Consider the following 10113-nt stretch of genomic DNA (forward strand, 5'->3'; position numbering starts at 1 on the left):
TAGTCATTTCTTTTATGTTCCAAAATTAGGTCAAAGTTACTGAATGGATCTTTATGAAATTTGGAAATTATATTCCAAGCATAAGGGCCATAACCCCCATGACAATTCATATATTTTTGCTGTTGATGAAATGTTAACCATAGATATTAGACACAAATGAAGTAATATTTATAAAATTTCAACTTCTTACAAGTTAGAAAGACTCCTCCATGGGGACTTAACACCCACAATTTTGTCATTTCATCTAAGCAAAGACGAATACAGCTGTACTCTTGGAAACTGTAGGGTAACCCGAGCATAAAAGATGAGCATTATTTGTAATTCAACGGTACAACAGTGTATATACCCTGAAGCGGTCTTCTTCCCTTATGGGGAATCGTCACCCTTTCTTCTATTTCTTAGTAAACTATCTGTCTGTCTCTAATAACTTCTAGCGCTAATCTTTTCGAAGATTTCAGAAAACAAAAAGGAAAATGATGAATGAAAAGTGGAAAAATTCAAGACTTAACACCCACAATTTTGTCATTTTATCTAAGCAAAGACGAATACAGTTGTACTCTTGGAAACTGTAGGGTTTAATTGATTAAAGTACTCTCAGCTTGTCGCCTGGTGTTAAAAGCCATTATCTACAGCAAAACGTCTTTGGCAAGAATGTACTGTGAGACACAATACGATTGACATAGAAAGTTTAGATAATAACAGCCACCAGCCGAAATAGCTCAGTTGGGAGAGCGTTAGACTGAAGATCTAAAGGTCCCTGGTTCAATCCCGGGTTTCGGCATCCGGTGGCTGGACTGTTTTTTATTCTTATTCTATTTTCGCTTGAAATTTGCTTTTGACCTGAAGAACTAATCGTTTCATTGATACTTTTTCGACCCAGGTTCCAGCTATTTCACCTAGCTTGTCTGGCAAACATTAGATTTCCTCTGAAGATACAAGGATCCAGGCGCAAAGTGGGCGAAAAGTGGGTTCAGAAATCATTTGATACTCTTACGAGTCAGAAAGACATCAGGTTTTACATATATGGAAGAAACACTCGAAAATTATCTAACGTATTTTAAAAATCTAATGTTTGCCAGACAAGCTAGGGGAAATAGCTGGAATCTGGAAGCGAAGATGAGTCGAATCCGATATGAAATGAAAGACGAATAAAATCATTGAAAGGAAAGGGTCTTCGTTCCTAAAATTAAGTTTGAACGAAAAGAGAATCTAGTAACAGACCAGTTACTAGATGCCGAAACCCGAGATTGAACCAGGGGCCTCTAGATCTTCAGTATAACGCTATCCCCACTGAGCCATTTCGGGTGGCGGTAGCATCGCTCCAAACAATCAGTGTCGCGGTGTTTTTAAGAAAAAACAGAAATGCAAATAGCGATGAAAGGTGAAAAAGTTCAAAGATTTCTTCTCAAGACGCAGGCAAAAAAATGAGTCGCAAATGGTTTTTGAGATTGTAATACATCGGGAAGTGCATGAAGCCATAAAGCAAATCGCGAAGAAGAAGAAACATGTGAACTGAGACATAGAGTGGCAAAAAGTCGCAGAAAATTGGTGTTAATACTATTATCACAGTATTTGAGACAGAATCTAGATGGAATAGCTAGAACCTGGGTCGAAAAAGTATCAATGAAAGGATTAGTTCTTCAGGTCAAAAGCAAATTTCAAGCGAAAATAGAATAAAAATAAAAGAAGCAGACCAGCCACCGGATGCCGAAACCCGGGATTGAACCAGGGACCTTTAGATCTTCAGTCTAACGCTCTCCCAACTGAGCTATTTCGGCTGGTGACTGCATTTATCTAAACTTTCTATGTCAATCGTATTGTGTCTCACAGTACATTCTTGCCAAAGACGTTTTGCTGTAGATAATGGCTTTTAACATCAGGCGACAAGCTGAGAGTACTTTAATCAATTATATCAAACACAGCACAACAGATTTCATTGACCCCCAGTAGCCGGGGTTACCGATGAAATCAGAATGTAAGTACTGCAAAGAATTTAAAGTGACTCTCTATGAATTCATGTGTGCGCCTTTTTACGTGTGTGAGAGAGAGAGAGAGAGAGAGAGAGAGAGAGAGAGAGAGAGAGAGAGAGAGAGAGAGAGAGAGAGAGAGAGAGAGAGAGAGGGATAGAAAGAAAGAGAGAGCGTTTGAGTGAGAAGAAGCGGAAAAGAATTGTTGCTCTGAGTTTTCCGTTCCTGACTTTCGATCAAAACTATATGGACGCATGTTTTCCTGTTTTTTATTTTTCGCATAAATCACCAGTGGGGGAAAATACCATTTTCTAGTCACGAGGCGCTTTGTTGGAATTTACACGTATCCATAGCATAGTCTTACATGTACGAGGTAGTGCTGAAAAGTTCTTGGCTTGAGGTAAAAGAAAAACACAGAGGATCAGTTAATTATGATTTTATTCAACATATTCCCCTCTCATACTCACACCTTACTGCAGCAGTCCCTTCTTTCGTTTCCTACTACCAAATCCATTCACAAGGGCTTTAGTCAGCCCAATTTATAGCAAAAGGGATTAAAAAAGTGGTTTGTGTTTCAAGAAGAAAAAATGTAAATGGTGAATGAGAAATGAACAAATCCCTCAGGAGATATAAGAAAGGCTTGTAGTGATATAAAGGCATGCACTAGGTGAAAGGTATTGTCAGTTTGACTTTGCCTTTCATCCTTTCGGGGTCCATTAAATAAGTACCAGTTACGCCCTGGGGTCGATATAATCGACTTAATCAGTGTGTCTGTCCTTGTTTGTCCTCTCGGTTTGGCCCCTTGTGGGTAGGGTAGTAAAGAAATAGGTATTGTCAGGAATCCGTTGAGACTGTAATGAAAGTCTTGAAAAAGAAACGTGAAGTTTAGACAAAAATTGGTAGGGAGTCGCTGAAAAATTGATGCAATATGATACATTTTTATTAATATTTAGCAGAAGCAGTAGTAGAGTGGGCCCAACGGCCGAGAGTCATCATGCGTTGGCACTTGCGGGAGCCCTAATACAAATATACATACACTCGTATTTTGGATTCTATTTTCTTGTTTGCATCACCAAACTTGTAATATATTATAAATCGAGTGGAATGAAGGTGGGTGGAATCCGGGATGAAAGGAATGGAAAAAAAACCAGTGAAAGGAACTGTTGGTGAGACCTAGACTAAAACTTGAATGTGAAGAGCGAAAGATAAAAAAAAAAAAAAGGAAGCAGACCAGCCACCGGATGCCGAAACCCGGGATTGAACCAGGGACCTTTAGATCTTCAGTCTAACGCTCTCCCAACTGAGCTATTTCGGCTGGTAATAGCATTTGTCTAAACTTTCCATGTCAATTGTATTGTATACCAAACCGCATTCCTGTTACAGACAGGGAAGAGCAAATAGAAACGAGAACTCAGCGATGGCTTATAGAAGAAACCAAAACTTCAGAAATCGCCAACCCGAGTTTTCCACCCGTCACCTTCGCTTAGCAATATATGTATCATAACGGGGGTTTATGTGTGTATGGGTGTATATATGTATGCATATATATGTGTATATATATGTGTATATATATGTGTACATATTACATGTACATCTATATATATATACGTCTAGACATACATGTATTTCTATAGAAATACATCTCTACATATACAGCTATACATATGCATGTATACATATACACCTGTATATATACATGTATATCTATTATCTATATATATATATATATAATATATATATATACATCTATATATATATATATATATAATATATATATATAATATAATATATGATACAATATATATAGATATTATTATTAATCCAAAGGGGCACAGGAACTGGAACAATGGAAGATAGGACAGGACAGGTGAGCAGGAGGGCTATATGACGTTCGAGCGGAGCTCTTCGTCGGAAACATAATAAAGAAGGAAGAGAGAGAGAAAGAAAGATCCCAAAGCCGGGCAACAGGGATAGAGAAAAAAAAACGACTGGGGTTTACGGGTTACCTGGCATGGTTGAATGCGGAAAGCGAATTTACGAAACAAGAGCAAAGTAGGTTTTTAAAGGCACAAAGAGTGGAGACAAGGTTTGTAACGCAACAGATGTGTGTGTATGTGTGAGTGTGTGCGTGTGTGTATGTGTGTGTGTGAGGCGAGATAAAAAAACAAAAAATATATGTATGTGTTAGTGTGTGCGTCTGTGTGTAGGCGTGTGTGAGGTAGGGCGAGACAGTGGTAGGCATAGCAGACACTGGTCAGTAGTAAGAAAAAGAAGAAGGAGGAAGGGGGAGGGGAAGGGGTGGGGGAAGGGGTGGGGTACGTATGTAGCGTGCCAGCGTGTGTTGAGTAGAGTGTGTGTGTGTGTCCAGTGTAGTTGGTAGTATAATGGCGAGTAGATTGAATGTTGTGTAAGAGTAATGTATATATTAAGCAATGTGGTGTATATGTTGCGCGTGTGTGTAACAAAAAGGGGGGGGGGTGGGGTGGTTGGGGGGGGTGTTAAGAAAAAGGAACTCCAGCTGAGGGGAAGATGGAGAGTGGTCCCGCGGAGACGGGCGTGGGAAAACCCAACGACAAGCGACGGTCCCAGGAACGAGCAGGAGGTCTCGTCGGGTCCAAGAGCGAGGTGCATGCAGCGCGTATGCGTGCGCGAACCGGCGCAAGACGCGTGTGTGCGCGCGCCTGCGAGTATGCGCGTAAGTAAGTGTGTATGTGTGTGGATGTGTGAGTGGTGTCTGTGTGTATGTCTGGGTGTCAGTGTGTCCGATGAAATAAATGTATGTGAGTATGTGTGTATATATGTGTGTGCATAGATTGTATGTGGTGTGTGTGTGTGTGTATGTGTATGAGTGTGTATGTATGTACGTGTAGGTGTGTGGAAGTGTGTGTATGTGCATGTGTGGCGCCGTACATACAGGTGTTTGTGAGTGAGTGTGTGTGTGTGTATGTATGTGTGAGTGTGTATGTATGTGTGTGTAGGATGCATGTATGTGTATGGGTGTATGTATGTGTGTGTGTATGTATGTATGTGTAGTGCGTTTTGTGTGTGTGTATGCGTGTAGGTGTGCGCGTGTGCATGCATGCATGCATGTGCGTATGTGTGTGTGTGCATGTGTGTGGGTATATATGTATGTGCGTATATGTGTGTGTGTATGTGCGTACATGTGGTGTTATGCATGTGTGTCTATGTAGGTGTGTAGGCGTTGTGTGTATAGGTGTATGTATGTAAGTATGTATGGGTGTGTCCGTTGTATGTGTGTGTATGTATGTGTGTGTATGTAGGTGTGTGGGCGTGTTGTATATGTGTGTGTATGTAGGTGTGTGGGCGTGTGTATATAGGTGTATGTATGTATGTCTGGGTGTGTCCGTTGCATGTTTGTGTGTGTGGTGTGTGTGTGTATGCATGTGTATGTAGGTGTGTGTGTAGGTGTAATGTAGTGGTATGCGTGGTGGTGTGCGTGTGTATGCGTGCGTGTGTGTATGTAGGTGCGTGTGGTATGTGTGTGGGAGTGTAGGTGTGTGTATGCGTGTGCGTGTTTATGTTGGTGTGTGCGTATGTGAGTGTGAGTGTATGGGTGTTTGTCATGCATGTGTGTGCGCGTGCAGGTGAGTGTGTGTGTAAGTAAATGTGTGTGTGTATGTTTGTGTGAGTGTGTATGCGTGTGTATGTATGTGCGTATAGGAGTATGTAGGTATGTGTGTGGGTATGTGTATGGGGTTGTATGTATGTGTGTTGTGTGCATGTGTATAAGTATATGTGTGTGTGCGTATGTGTGTGTATGTGTATGTGTGTGTGTTTAGTATGTGTGTATGCATGTGTGTAGGCGTGGTGTGTGTAAATGTATGTATGTATGGGTGTGTGTTCTGGTTGTGTTTGTTGTGTGTGTAGGTAGTGGTGTTGTCTGAGTGAGGGTATGGCTGGGTAGGTGTGTGTGTGTATGAATGTAAGTGTGTGTGTACAAGTGTAATGTATGTATGTAGGTGTGTGTGTGTGGTGTTGTGTACGTGTGCGTATGTGTGTATGTGTGTGTGTAGCGTGTGAGTGTGAGTGGAGTGTATGGGGTGTATGTCTGTGTGTGTGTATGTCTGAAGTAGGTATGTGTGTGTATGTATGTATGTGTGTGTGTGTGCGGGTATGTGTGTGTGTGTGTATGTGTGTGTGTGAGTAGGTGTGCGTGTATGTATGTGGGTAGGGATGCATGCGAGTGTGTGGGTATGTATGCATACATACGCACGCGCACATCCGAAGCAAGCCCACACACACGAAGCGCGCTCACGCACACAACGCGCAAGCAGTACAACGCAAGCCCAAGGGGCCGACCAAGCCCCCAGCGCGCGCTAAGGCGCGCGAGCGCAAAGGCGCGCGAGCGCAAAGGCCCTCGAACGCCCCGCTACGCGGGAACCGAGGCTCCATCAGCCCAAACGGAGGGAAAGCAGAAAAGAGGGGGGGGGGTCTGCCTGGATGCAAAAAGGGTATGTGTGTGTGTGCATTCAGTGTAAGGGTGTGCATGTGTGGGTATGTATGTATGTGTGTGCCTACATGTATGTGTGCATGTTGTGTGTGTGAAGTATGTACGTGCGGTGTGTGTGGTGTGAGTGTGTGAGTATGTATGTGCGTATGTATGTGTGTATGTATGTGTGTATGTATGTGTGTGTGTGTGTGTGAAGTATGTATGTGTGTGTGTATGTAGGTATGTGTGTGTGTATGTGCATGTTGGTTTGTATGTTAGTGTGTGCATGTATGTCTATAAGTGTGTGTGATTAAATGTGTGAATGTATGTACGTAGATGGGTCTACGTATGTGTGTGTGTGAACAGGCGTGTGGGAGGTAGGTGGGTGGGTGTGTGTGGGTGGTGTATCCAGGGAAAAAAAAAAGGGGATCTCAAGAGGAGGGGGCTGTGTTAAGTCCGTGTGGGGTGGAGTTGTAGGGTGAAGATGTAGCGTTGCTCCAAGTGGAGCCTGGAAAGTGGGCGACCATTGTGGGGGGACGAGACCAAACACTGAGATGTCATCTAGGGAATGGCCGGCCGAGCGGAAGTGGCGTGCGACGGGAGAAAAAGAGTGTAGGCGAACGTCCCTCAAGTGTTCAGTGAAACGGTCGGACAACCGGCGTCCCGTCTGTCCTACATACAGCATCCCGCATAGGTTGCATTTACTGCAGTAAATAAGGCCAGACGAGGGCACGTAAAAGAGTGCCTAATGCGTACAGTATGCTGGTTGGAGCCGGTGACAGCGGTGGTGTGGTGGAGGTGATGAGGGGCAAGTGTTGCAGCGGGATCTAGAGCAAGGGAATGATCCGTGTGGGGCTGAGGGGGAAGGAGAGAGGGTGCTGTGGACCAGGAGGTCACGCAGATTGCGGGCTCGTTTGAAAGAGGGACAGGGTGGGTTAGGGAAAATGGGGCGGGTGGTGGGATCAAGCTGGAGGCGACGGAAGGCACGTAGTATCTTGCGACGAAGGGGTAGGGTTAGAGGGGTGGAAAAGGAGGGGGAGGGGTGCGGTTGGGGGGTGGGCGGGGGGAAGGAGACAGGGCGGTAGTGCGGTCGATGCGACGGGCGCGGGTGAGGGCATATATATATATATCCATATATATATATACTGTATCTATATATATATCTATATAATATATATATATATATATATATATATATATATATATATATATATCCATCTGTATATATATACGTTTAGTATCTATATATATATATATATATATAGATATAGATATATATTTATTGTACATCTATATATATATATTATATATATATATATATGTATATATGTATATATATATATATATATTTTATTATCTATATTTATTATATATAATATATTTATTAGTATTTTATAACAGAGTTTCTAAATTGCTAAACGTTTTATTATTTGATTTTTCGAATATTTCAGAGATGAAACTTACAATCAGATTAAACACTTAGCGGTATGAGTTTTGGCTGCTCTTTTAGTGAGTCGAATGTCCTATATGGCCATTCCTTATATGAATGTTGAATGTATATATATCTGTATATATATATATATATATGTATATATATAGATATATATATATATATATATATATATATATATATATATATATATATATATATATACATATATATTGCCCACCGGACGCTCCAAATCACATAGGCAAGTTTGAAGATTGCCTCACAAGAATGAAAGAAATCTCATAAATCTGGAACACCACGTGACCATATTTCTTATGGGTGATTTCAACTTCCCCAACGTCAAATAGCCCGAAGGTCTCATACTCTCAGGAATGAATCATTGCAAGCAAGTACAGGTGGAGTCCAAGTTATATCTTGATATAGCTAGTGACAACAATACTCAAAATATATAACAGACTGGAATTGTAGGCCCGTCTCTTGCAATTTCGATCAATTGGATCTTGTCTTCCCATTTGTATAGAAGTGTACGGCTGCAGTGAAATTCATTTTTGGACTTTCTTCTATCGAAGGCATTTTAACAAAAATGCTTCCGTAAAGACGGTGAAAATATTGTCAATTTCCCCAAACAGGGACACAATTCAATTTTTAAACAATAACCAAAGCCCCTTCTCCGAAAGGGGAAGGGTTACGGTTTACAATTATTTAACAAATGCAATACAACAACGTTTCCCTGATGAGGAACTAACAAATGTGATTACAATAGTCAAACAGTAATAATAATAACAACAAACCTTTTTAATTTATCCCATTTATGCGAAACCACTTTTTCAAGTTCAAGTCATTGATGCAATTTTATACGAATTGCTAATACACACACACACACACACACACACACACACACACACACACACACACACACACACACACACACACACAAACACACACACATAATAAGGGTGAGAAATTGAATATTAATTTGATTAATATGAATTGAAAACCAGTGGTGTAGCATATAAGACCATAGCGGATCTTCTTCTAGCAAAATGGATGTCCACTGTTAATGATTCATCCCTGTTATATAATACTTTCACTTTAATACTATCAGTATTAAAGTGAATGTCTGCATTACAATAGAGAGATGTTTTTGTTTCACTTTTAACATGTAATACTGAAATAGTGGAGAAGATATGATATTGCTGTAGGGTCGCCCTAGGGAAAAAGTTAAAATGTGTAAAAAAAGTAAGGCATGTGTAAAATTTGAATGAAATTGGTTGTGTAGTTCTCAAGTTTTAGAGAAACACACAGATAGACAAACAGACACACATTCTTAGTTTTATATATATAGAGGTGTATATATGAGTGTTTGTGTGTCTGCGTTTGTCCCCCACCATCGCTTGACAACCGATGGTGATGTGCCAACGTCCCTGTAACTTAGCGGTTCGGTAAAATTGACCGATAGAATAAGTACTAGTCTTACAAAGACTGGGGTCGATTTGTTCGACTACAGACGGTGCTCCAGCATGGCCGCAGTGAAATGACTGAAACAAATAAAAGAATAAATGAATATATATACGCATACATCAATGTATACATATGCATATATAGGTATATACACACACACATATATATATGATATGGTAAGCGCTGACCCAGAAACTTTGTACACACATACATACATGCATACGTACACACATACATACATGCATACATACATACATACATACATACATACATACATACATACATACATACACACATGTATGTATTTATGTGTGTGTGTGTGTGTGTGCGCGCCCGCATTTGTAAATGCCTTTCAGTGCGTAAATCAAGGTACACAGATAACACACACACACACACACACGCAAACGCACGCGCACACACACACACGTATATGCATACATGTATATACACACACGTATACACACACACACACACACACACACACGCACATATAAGTGTTAGTGTATATGTGAAGTGGTTCACGTCACGCACCAGTGACAATTCAATAACCTGTTACCGAAGACGTCAATACAGTATTTGGGGACGGTATATAAGCAGGTGTTTACACAGGTAAACATTGGTAATGATAATCGAACAGACCGACCATCTCATCGTTTTTCACACGATCTGCCGTTGGATGCCTTGGATAAATACAGTTTGTTCCGCTCCGATTGGTCTCAAGTATACATATGTTTTATCTATCTATCTATCTATCTATCTATCTATCTATCTATATCTATCTATCT

General features: G+C 40.9%; 3 non-coding genes across 3 annotated transcripts; 1 reads left to right on the plus strand and 2 right to left on the minus strand.

The window, feature by feature from the left end:
* Positions 1 to 708: 708 nt before the first annotated feature.
* On the plus strand, positions 709 to 781 carry Trnaf-gaa. Its single transcript has one exon. It is a non-coding gene; the product is annotated as a tRNA-Phe (tRNA).
* A 924-nt stretch (positions 782 to 1705) lies between these two features.
* Trnaf-gaa lies at positions 1706 to 1778 on the minus strand. Its single transcript has one exon. It is a non-coding gene; the product is annotated as a tRNA-Phe (tRNA).
* Positions 1779 to 3209: 1431 nt separating this feature from the next.
* Positions 3210 to 3282, minus strand: Trnaf-gaa. Its single transcript has one exon. It is a non-coding gene; the product is annotated as a tRNA-Phe (tRNA).
* Between the last annotated feature and the right edge of the window lie 6831 nt (positions 3283 to 10113).

The sequence above is a fragment of the Octopus sinensis genome, linkage group LG6 (genome assembly GCF_006345805.1).
Source record: "Octopus sinensis linkage group LG6, ASM634580v1, whole genome shotgun sequence".
In the NCBI taxonomy this organism is placed as follows: Eukaryota; Metazoa; Mollusca; class Cephalopoda; order Octopoda; family Octopodidae; genus Octopus; species Octopus sinensis.